An 8463-nucleotide genomic window follows, 5' to 3' on the forward strand; every position below is an offset into this window, starting at 1 on the left:
CGAAGACTTACGCCTGTGCTCGAAATTAAAAAAAAAAATAAATAAATAAAAAAAATGCTGCTGCTTCGTACGCGGTTACACCTGTAGTCAGCGATGAAAGTTCTTTCAGTTTGGTAAAATTTATTTTGAGATTAACGGTGGTGTGGCTGGAATGTACAGAATTAGTCTTTTTAATTTACTGAAAACTGTACCCAAATTGTCCTTTCATTCTGAACATCAAATGGAAATAATTTTGTCGTTGACTGTACAAGTGATCTTTCTCTAGAAAATTTGGTGGCCCGAGGTAATTCCTTTCGGTGCGAACAGTTGATGAGAAACATACATACAATTATTTAACAGATGAGAATTACGGTTTATACAAATACTATTGATTTTGTCGAGTCGTAATACTTTATTTATACACTATTTGAAAGTTCTAAAAAAACTTACAAATCCCTGTTAAGTTCACCAAGAAGTAATTTAGATTTTTCAAGTTATTAACTACCGGCAAACAAGAATATATCGGTGGAAAGTGTTTTCTAAAATTTGTTTCTGCTTCTAGTGCGTTCTTCACATTTGTTACACAGGAGAGTCATTTCAGATTTTGCTTGGGAGGGGGGCAAGACCCCTTGATGTAAGTAAAATTTCGCGTTTTGCACTGATTTTCTACTATTCTATTGATAAAATCTATATAAACCTCAAACTCAGGGGGGGCAATTGACCCTCCCTGCCCCCCCTAAATGACGTCCCTGTATATAATGAATTTAGAAAAATGGTTAGGTTGAAAATTACTAGTAAATTCGAGTATCCTAGAAGAAAACCATGCTTCTTAGAATAACATATATATTTCTGAGGCAGAATGTATTAAAGAGTTAAATTTAGATCATGTGTACCTTAATACACATACGTTTCTTAACCTTTTTCTTGGCAAAAAATACATGCTATTTTCGTGTCAAATAGTTGTAAAAACATAATTGCACATTTTAGTTACATATTTTGCTTAGAGAAGTCTGACCGTAATGTATCCCATAGAATACATTGCCAAGAATAGGGAGTCAGTTTTGTAAATGTCAAGCAATTACTCATTCTAAATATATATAACTAAATACAGATTAGATACATATCTATGACCCAGGCAATGAATCCCGCTTTACACATACAACTTTGTTTTGATTATCCATACAAAAATATTGCTAAAAAAAAAACCTAAAAATATTTTCTATTCCAGTTTGTGAAGGCAGAACTAATACAAATCAAACATTTAACTCTGTTTCAGAAATACATTTTATGCAATTCAGAACTTTCCAGTAATTGGAAAAATGAGCATTCTCCTTACAATGTATGGATGAGTTCATCCCAACAATTGTTGATTCATCGGCAAGACTAGCTTGCAGAAGTAACTATAAATTTTTAGATATTCGGTAGCATTAGTACTATACATCAATTGGACCAAAAATAAATAATAAAATAAAATAAATAAAACATTTGCAAAAGTGTGAAAATCATACCTGGTATGGTGTGGGACCTCCTTTTGCGTCCAAAACAGCTTGGATCCGACGTGGAATGGACCTATACAGCTCCTGAATCGTGGTGTGTGGAATTTTGTACCAATGTTCCTCCAAAACATGCTCCAGTTCCTTAAGGGATGCTGGTGGAGGGTAATGAGGCCAATCACGCCTTTCTAACTCAGACCACAATGGATCAATATGTTCAGATCTGGTGATTGTGGAACCCAGGGAAGGTGTGGTCATGCTTCTCAAACTATGATCTCAGTCTTTGCAGGGTGCCAATTCATCTTTGTAGATGTCATCACCACCAGGGAACAATATTTGGGCCTGGTCCCCCAAAATGGCCTCATACGCCTTAGCATTCATCATTCCATGCAGGGCTATGATGGGATCTGCAGAAAACCACGATATCACTGCCCATACTCTAACAGACCCACCCCCATGCTTTAGTTGGGAGCAGACAATCTGTATCATAGGCCTGCGACGGTGTTCTCCATACGTAAACACGACCAGTTGTTGCAAATAAGGTGAAGGTCGATTCATCGGACCACATTACTTTTTTCCACTGCACGGGAGTCCACGCCTTGTGATCCTTGCACCACTGGATACGCCTCTTCGCATCTACTGCTGTGACCAGGGGTTTGGCGATAGCGGCCCTGCCATGAATTTTCATTTTATGCAGTTCCCATCGCATTGTTTCGATGAAACCGGGTACTGTAGGCCGGAATTGAGTTCAGACGTAATTTTCATTGCAGTGGTAGTCTTTTTAGCTGCTACAATCAGTTTTAATGCCCTCTGGTCCCTATCTGACAGGATTGTTTTTCGACCACTGTTGTGCTTTGCAGACTTCGTTTGCCCACGAATTGTGTATGCCCTCGTGACATTGGACACAGTGCCTTTCGATACCCCCCACAATGTTCGTCACTGTTGTCACTGAAGCTCCAACCAGACGGGCACCAACGATCATGCCTCTTTGGAAGTCTGTCAGGTCGCCCATTTTACCGCACCACTTTCACACCACGACACTCACAGGTGAACGGGTTACTGCTGACAGAAGAGGAATGTCCACATGACACATTGAAAACAAAAACAAACAAACAAAAAAAAAATCGGCAACCGCAACACGCGTTTACAGTGGAGGGCCAAACTTACGTGTCCTGTATGAAGTGTTTTTAGATTATTATTTTTTTTGTCTATCCCCTGCCGATGGATAAACAGTCCTTGGGCCGAACTCAAGGTTTGGTATTAAAAAAAAAAAAAAAAAACCTTTGACGATGTATGTTATAGGATACGTCGCATTTTCAACATGAATTGTAAGAGAAAGAATGCAATTATAAACAAACAACAATGCACCGTAAGACGGGGTTACTTTGCACATCAGGAGGTTACTTTGCACAAAATATGAAAAGTTTCACAGTCCTCTGTCGGCAAAACCATAAGCAAAAAGGAAGTTTCAACTGATACAGTAAGATAGAATATTTTTTGGCTATAATGTTGGTGGTTAATATCAGTTCTAATTACCGGGAGGGTTCGTTGTTGTAGAGGTATGGAAAGCAGTCATCATGAAGGCCGCCAAAATTTGAAAGATATCATATACAAGAATTTCCGGTAAAAGTTAAGTCAGTTTCGTAGAAGCCTACTGTGTATAATGGGTCTTTGATGCGATAGTTGAAACTGAAATGTGAAACTTTTTCAAGTGATAAAAGTAAAACTGGGAGAGGGTAGTTTCAGCCTCTACTCGGGGTTACTTTACACCGGTCTAAAATAACCCATAGATAGGAAATTATTACTACTGGAACCTCTGCATTCTAAATTTAGGTAAATTTCCTATTTAGGTAGATGCCGGAATGAATTTCTTGTTGGAAAATAAATTATGAACAGTGGTGAATCCAGAAAAGTGGTTTGAGAGGGGCTTCACTCACAAAAGCTTCGTTTATCTTATTTTTTTTTTTTTTTTAAGAAATCATTAGATTTTTTGGGGGTGTCTTGCAGCTTAGACCTATACGTATAGGAATAACTAACGTTAGATTGTTTTAGAAAGAAATGGTGCAATTTGGGTGAGCTTCAGCCTGAAAGTTCCAAACCCCGTAAATCTTCCACTGATTACGGTTGGGATGATATTATTGGACAATGAATAACCAAGGCAAATCAGTTCACGGGGATTTTTTCTTCTGTTCCTGAGTTGGCATCTTTGTGGGACGTTTGCTAAACTATTAGAATGTGGTTCTGGGCCGGTGCCAGAAAATACATAATTTTCTTTACAAACATGGATATTTGAAACAAAGTACTGATACCAATATTATCATTCTAATATAAATATTTGTAGACTGCATGCAGTTTTGTGTAGAATGTAAAATATATAAATATTGAAAGGAAAACATTGCACAGAAACGTTATATTCGTATGTTGAACATACTTTTTTGTATGTTGTGCAAAGTAACCCCATCTATGGGGTTACTTTGCACCAAAGTTTATATTTCAATAACTATGGTCATACTGAATGTTTACTAATGAACTTGCACTGTTTTTTTATATATATATATCTAGCTATTATGGGCCTTATGCAGAGTCGTTTTGAAGTATGACTAGCGTCATACTAAAGGCCTGGCTACGGCAGGAAACATATATTAGTCGAACTCCTTAATATGGCTCTAATCACGCATCAGAACGGCTCTGCATAAGGCCCTATATGTTTAAAGTAGGATGTTCTAAATCCAGTGGTGTAACTAAAGGTTTGGGAGCCCTCCGGCAGACAGCGTGGAGTGGGGCCCCTTTTCTACGTTGAATTCTCGGTTTGGGTCCCCACTCAGTGCGGCATCTGCGGGACCCTTATTTACGTCCCTATCTAAATCATTACGGGCCTTAGGCAGAGTAGTTTTGACGTGTGATTAGTGACATGTGTATAGTGCATACATATACCTATTTTACATATCAACTTTTTGCCCTATTTGCATATGGGATATTTAAATTTTCGTGTTATATTTACTTGAATTTTTAAAATAAAGGATTAGGTGTGGAATCATTAATCATATTTAAATTTGTTTATATATATTATTATGTTATTTATCGTGAAGTGAAGCATATAATTAAGTATATTCAGTGTTCATTTAGATGTTAATCGTATGTATCATGTATTTTGAAGAGAATCCAAGATTCAGTATCTCGTTCTGGAAGAACGTAGAGTTTTAAAAAAAGAATAGTTTCAAAGCAGAGTCTTTGTGTGGACGCAGAAGCTAGGTGGTCTGGAAGAGAACAGTGAAGAATAGTATCCATCTAACTTTCCTGTTTATAGACGTACCTAGGCACATGGAGTATATGTCAAGATATGGATTCTTATATTTAGTCTTTTCTGCGTGAGGAAGTAACATTTCCGTTCGGTGCCGGAGTGCCCGAAAAATCTGTTGTTACATGAAGAAGCTGGAACCTAGCATGTACATGTCGAAACGGAGAATACAAAGACGTGTGACTTTTGCAAACCACGCCTACAAGTCACACATATTAGTATGCAGGCGTCGGTATACCAACGGACGTCTCTTGCTGGCGCAGTGATCCTCTAATTTCATACTATACTTGAGAAGCTATAATTTGGTGCTATTCCTGTTAACAGTCTTCACCCCCTTTGTGTAGAGATGATCCACACATAATTCTTTATTTATATGTTTAAAGTTCTCTTGATGTATTCGATATGATTTTTGTTTACTAAATTAGGTCGTAGCTACTTTTAGCATTTGTTATTGTAAAATAAAAGGCTTATATTGAAAAGGGCGGTAGCTCCCAGTGTACGTGAATGAAATAGGATACATAAGAGCCATGCCACCATGTTCCAGCAGACGTTTCTCCTGCAAAGGGACAAGACGACGGAAAGGAGAATTTTCATTTGTAACTTATTAACTATCAGATGACAGCACTTGGTATTTACAATATATGCATATTTTTACTTATAGAGTCATTTTGTAATGAGTTTCAACAAGTCTTGTGCGGAAATACATTATAAACAAGAAAAATCAGTGCTTAAAGAACCCCTCTCACCCCTCTCATACAGGTGGAAACCTTTCGAAGTCGCTCACCAGGTGTCTCCGTGGGATGGACACAAGAAAGGGCGAGAGAGGACAGTTATTTTTAAAAGTTTCAAATGTTTATACAGTGCTTTTTCATTCAAATTTAATATAAAATATCAATTAACAGGCATCACTAGAAAGCTGCATGTTTGTACTTTCAAGTGATAGCAGCAACTTTGTGATTAGACATTACAGAAAATCACAATGATAATTAAAAGGTGAAAAAGTGTGTTTTTACGAAATATGTAGGTCACAAGGGGTAGCTAAACACGCTTCTCTGATTCCCCTTACGTCCCCCTGCCCTGTCATAAGAAAACTTGGTATATGTGGCGCGAGCCTATATTTTTGTCCTGAAATGGGAAAATATAAAAACAATTGGCAGGGCAGAGACAAGGTAGTTCGAAGTTGGTTGTCAAGACGCGAAGCGACAAGGTACTTCATAGTTTTTTTATTTCGATACGCGGAGAGACAGGATTGTTTTCTCTCGTCGCGAATAGCGAAGGTTTGCGATATAGTGCTTATCGTAGCGGTGCATTTGAACAGTGTGTGTTGTTAACCATGAAGTGTACTAACGTGTGTTAATTCAAACACAAAACAATGTTATCAAGATTATAAGTTTCATACAGTTTTTCTCCGAAACTTTAATACAAAACCGGCTCTGGGCGCAGGCGCTTGCTAGAAAAAAAAACATTAAACTCTTTTTCGTCTAGCCAGACAGACTACGTATTTATCTTCATATTTAAAGTGCATTTCATTCTTATTGTTGTAACGTGTGTGTGAGCCGCGGTAATCAACTGTGCCATTACCAACCGCATCAGCGAACTCATAAACACACTAACATGGTGCAACGAGTGTCTGTGATATAACAGGATGCAAGTGCTGATCAACAGCCAGGCCATTTAATTCCGTAACCTCGAGAACTCCAGGCGAGACAGCGACAGGGGCTGCAAGATTCTCGAGACCAGCGGTGACCATTTCATCATGCTGCTGCAGGTCCAGTAAGACGGTGAAAAGTCCACCAGAGGATTTCTAGAGGCAACAGAGCATGCCAATGGGAAGAGGTGTGCCGACTGGGATGCTGTCTTCTTTGGAGGACCAAGGATGCTAACGAAGACACCGAACGTAACAGAACACTAAGATTATGTGCACGAACAATATCCGGTAAAAACAAAAGGCCTTAAGAGAGTAAAAATTTCAGCGCTTTAAAATTGGTTTAATCGTATAAAGAAATTCATTAGTGAGTGATATTTTGTACAGTGTGTTTTTCCCGTGTGCTTTTGAAAATTAAATGGTTTCTACCAGGATCTCTTTCGTGTTTCTTGGACTTCTCCAGGAGAACAAAAGGTATGTGCAAGAAATTTATAAATGTGCCCTGTTTTATTTCAGTTGCTGGGAGTATGCAGAGCCTATGAGGCATGAAAGCCAGTAACTTTTGTTGTTGTAGCGTGGGTAATCTATTTGGTGATTTCACCTGGAATTAAAACTACATATCCTTGAAATTCAGAGTCTCATATTCACCAAAATTTAACGCATTATTTTTATTTGGCAAATTATTTTATTTTATTTTATTTTATTTACTTTTGTTCTACCGATTAATTGGTGTATAAGAGGTATCTAAGTTTAGGCCTTCAGCCATCTTATTAATATTAATTAATCATAATTATCTTCCCCCCACTTTTAATGTTCCTCCTCAGATACCTCCTCTGCACCCCACACATGCTAAAGAGTTCGACTAACATGTTTCCTGCAGTAGTCAGGCCTTTAGTATGACACTAATCATATGTCAAAACGACTCTGCATAAGGCGGTACGTGTGTAAGTTACATGCGATTTTCTTGAAAATTGCTTAAATCTTATGCAAGCTAAGCCAGTCTTACGGTACATTTTTATTTGTACCTTCATAAGTCGTGTTAATAAGACAACTAGCGGATTTACGATCACTACTACAGAAAATAATAATACTAATCAGAGCACCACATGGTTTCTTCCTGTTGGACTCCATTTCAGCAGTAAATTATAGTGTTCGTAGGTTTCCTGAAGAAAATTTCCCTCGACTAATACAAAATTTTCCCTTATCAAATTTTCCCTAGTTCGTTGAGTGTCCAATTCCTATGCGAAAAGTTGTGTTAAGATTAATTTAGCTATATTAATGGAAGCGCCAACCACGTTTGTTTTATTCATTTGGTTTTTGCTCCTTCTTCTTTTTTGATCAAAAGATTCATTATATTTCAGTCAAAAATTTTCTTGTAATCCTTACATCTCGAGAACTACATATAGTGTAGCCAAACCCAAACTACCACTTAACTTAGTACGATGTGCTTATTCCGTAGAAAACACGAAAACTCCATTTAGGCCCTTGATCCAAAAATGCATTTAAAAAATCGAGTATATTTCAATCAAAAATTTTCTTGTAGGATTTACATCTGGAGAAATGCATATAGTGTAGCCAAACTCAAACTATCATTTAACTCAGTATGATGTCCTTATTCTGTAAAACATACGAAAACTCGATTTAGGGACCGTTGAAAATATTTTTACCCTGATCCAGAAACAAAGATTATTACCAAAGATTGCAATTTTTAGATCTTTTTTGGATCATTCCTAAAATTCTTGGCCAAGATCGCAATCTTTTGATCAATTTTTTGGGATATCTCTAAAAATTCTTGTTAAAAAATACACACAAATACTCCCAGCCAACAATATGTGCAAATTATACTACTTTGAACACACACACACACACACTTATACAAACTGTTACTATTCTATTGGTTTATTTCTGAAGAACGAAGAAAAATATATGCGTTTATATTGGTCAATGTGTCAACACGATAATTTACCTGGGTTTTTCACGTTTTTTCGAAAAACTCCCTTTTTGCTAAATTTACCTATGAAATTTCCCTAGATTAGGGAAATTACCCT

This window comes from Thermobia domestica, chromosome 7 (genome assembly GCF_964235325.1).
Source record: "Thermobia domestica chromosome 7, izTheDome1.hap1.1, whole genome shotgun sequence".
In the NCBI taxonomy this organism is placed as follows: Eukaryota; Metazoa; Arthropoda; class Insecta; order Zygentoma; family Lepismatidae; genus Thermobia; species Thermobia domestica.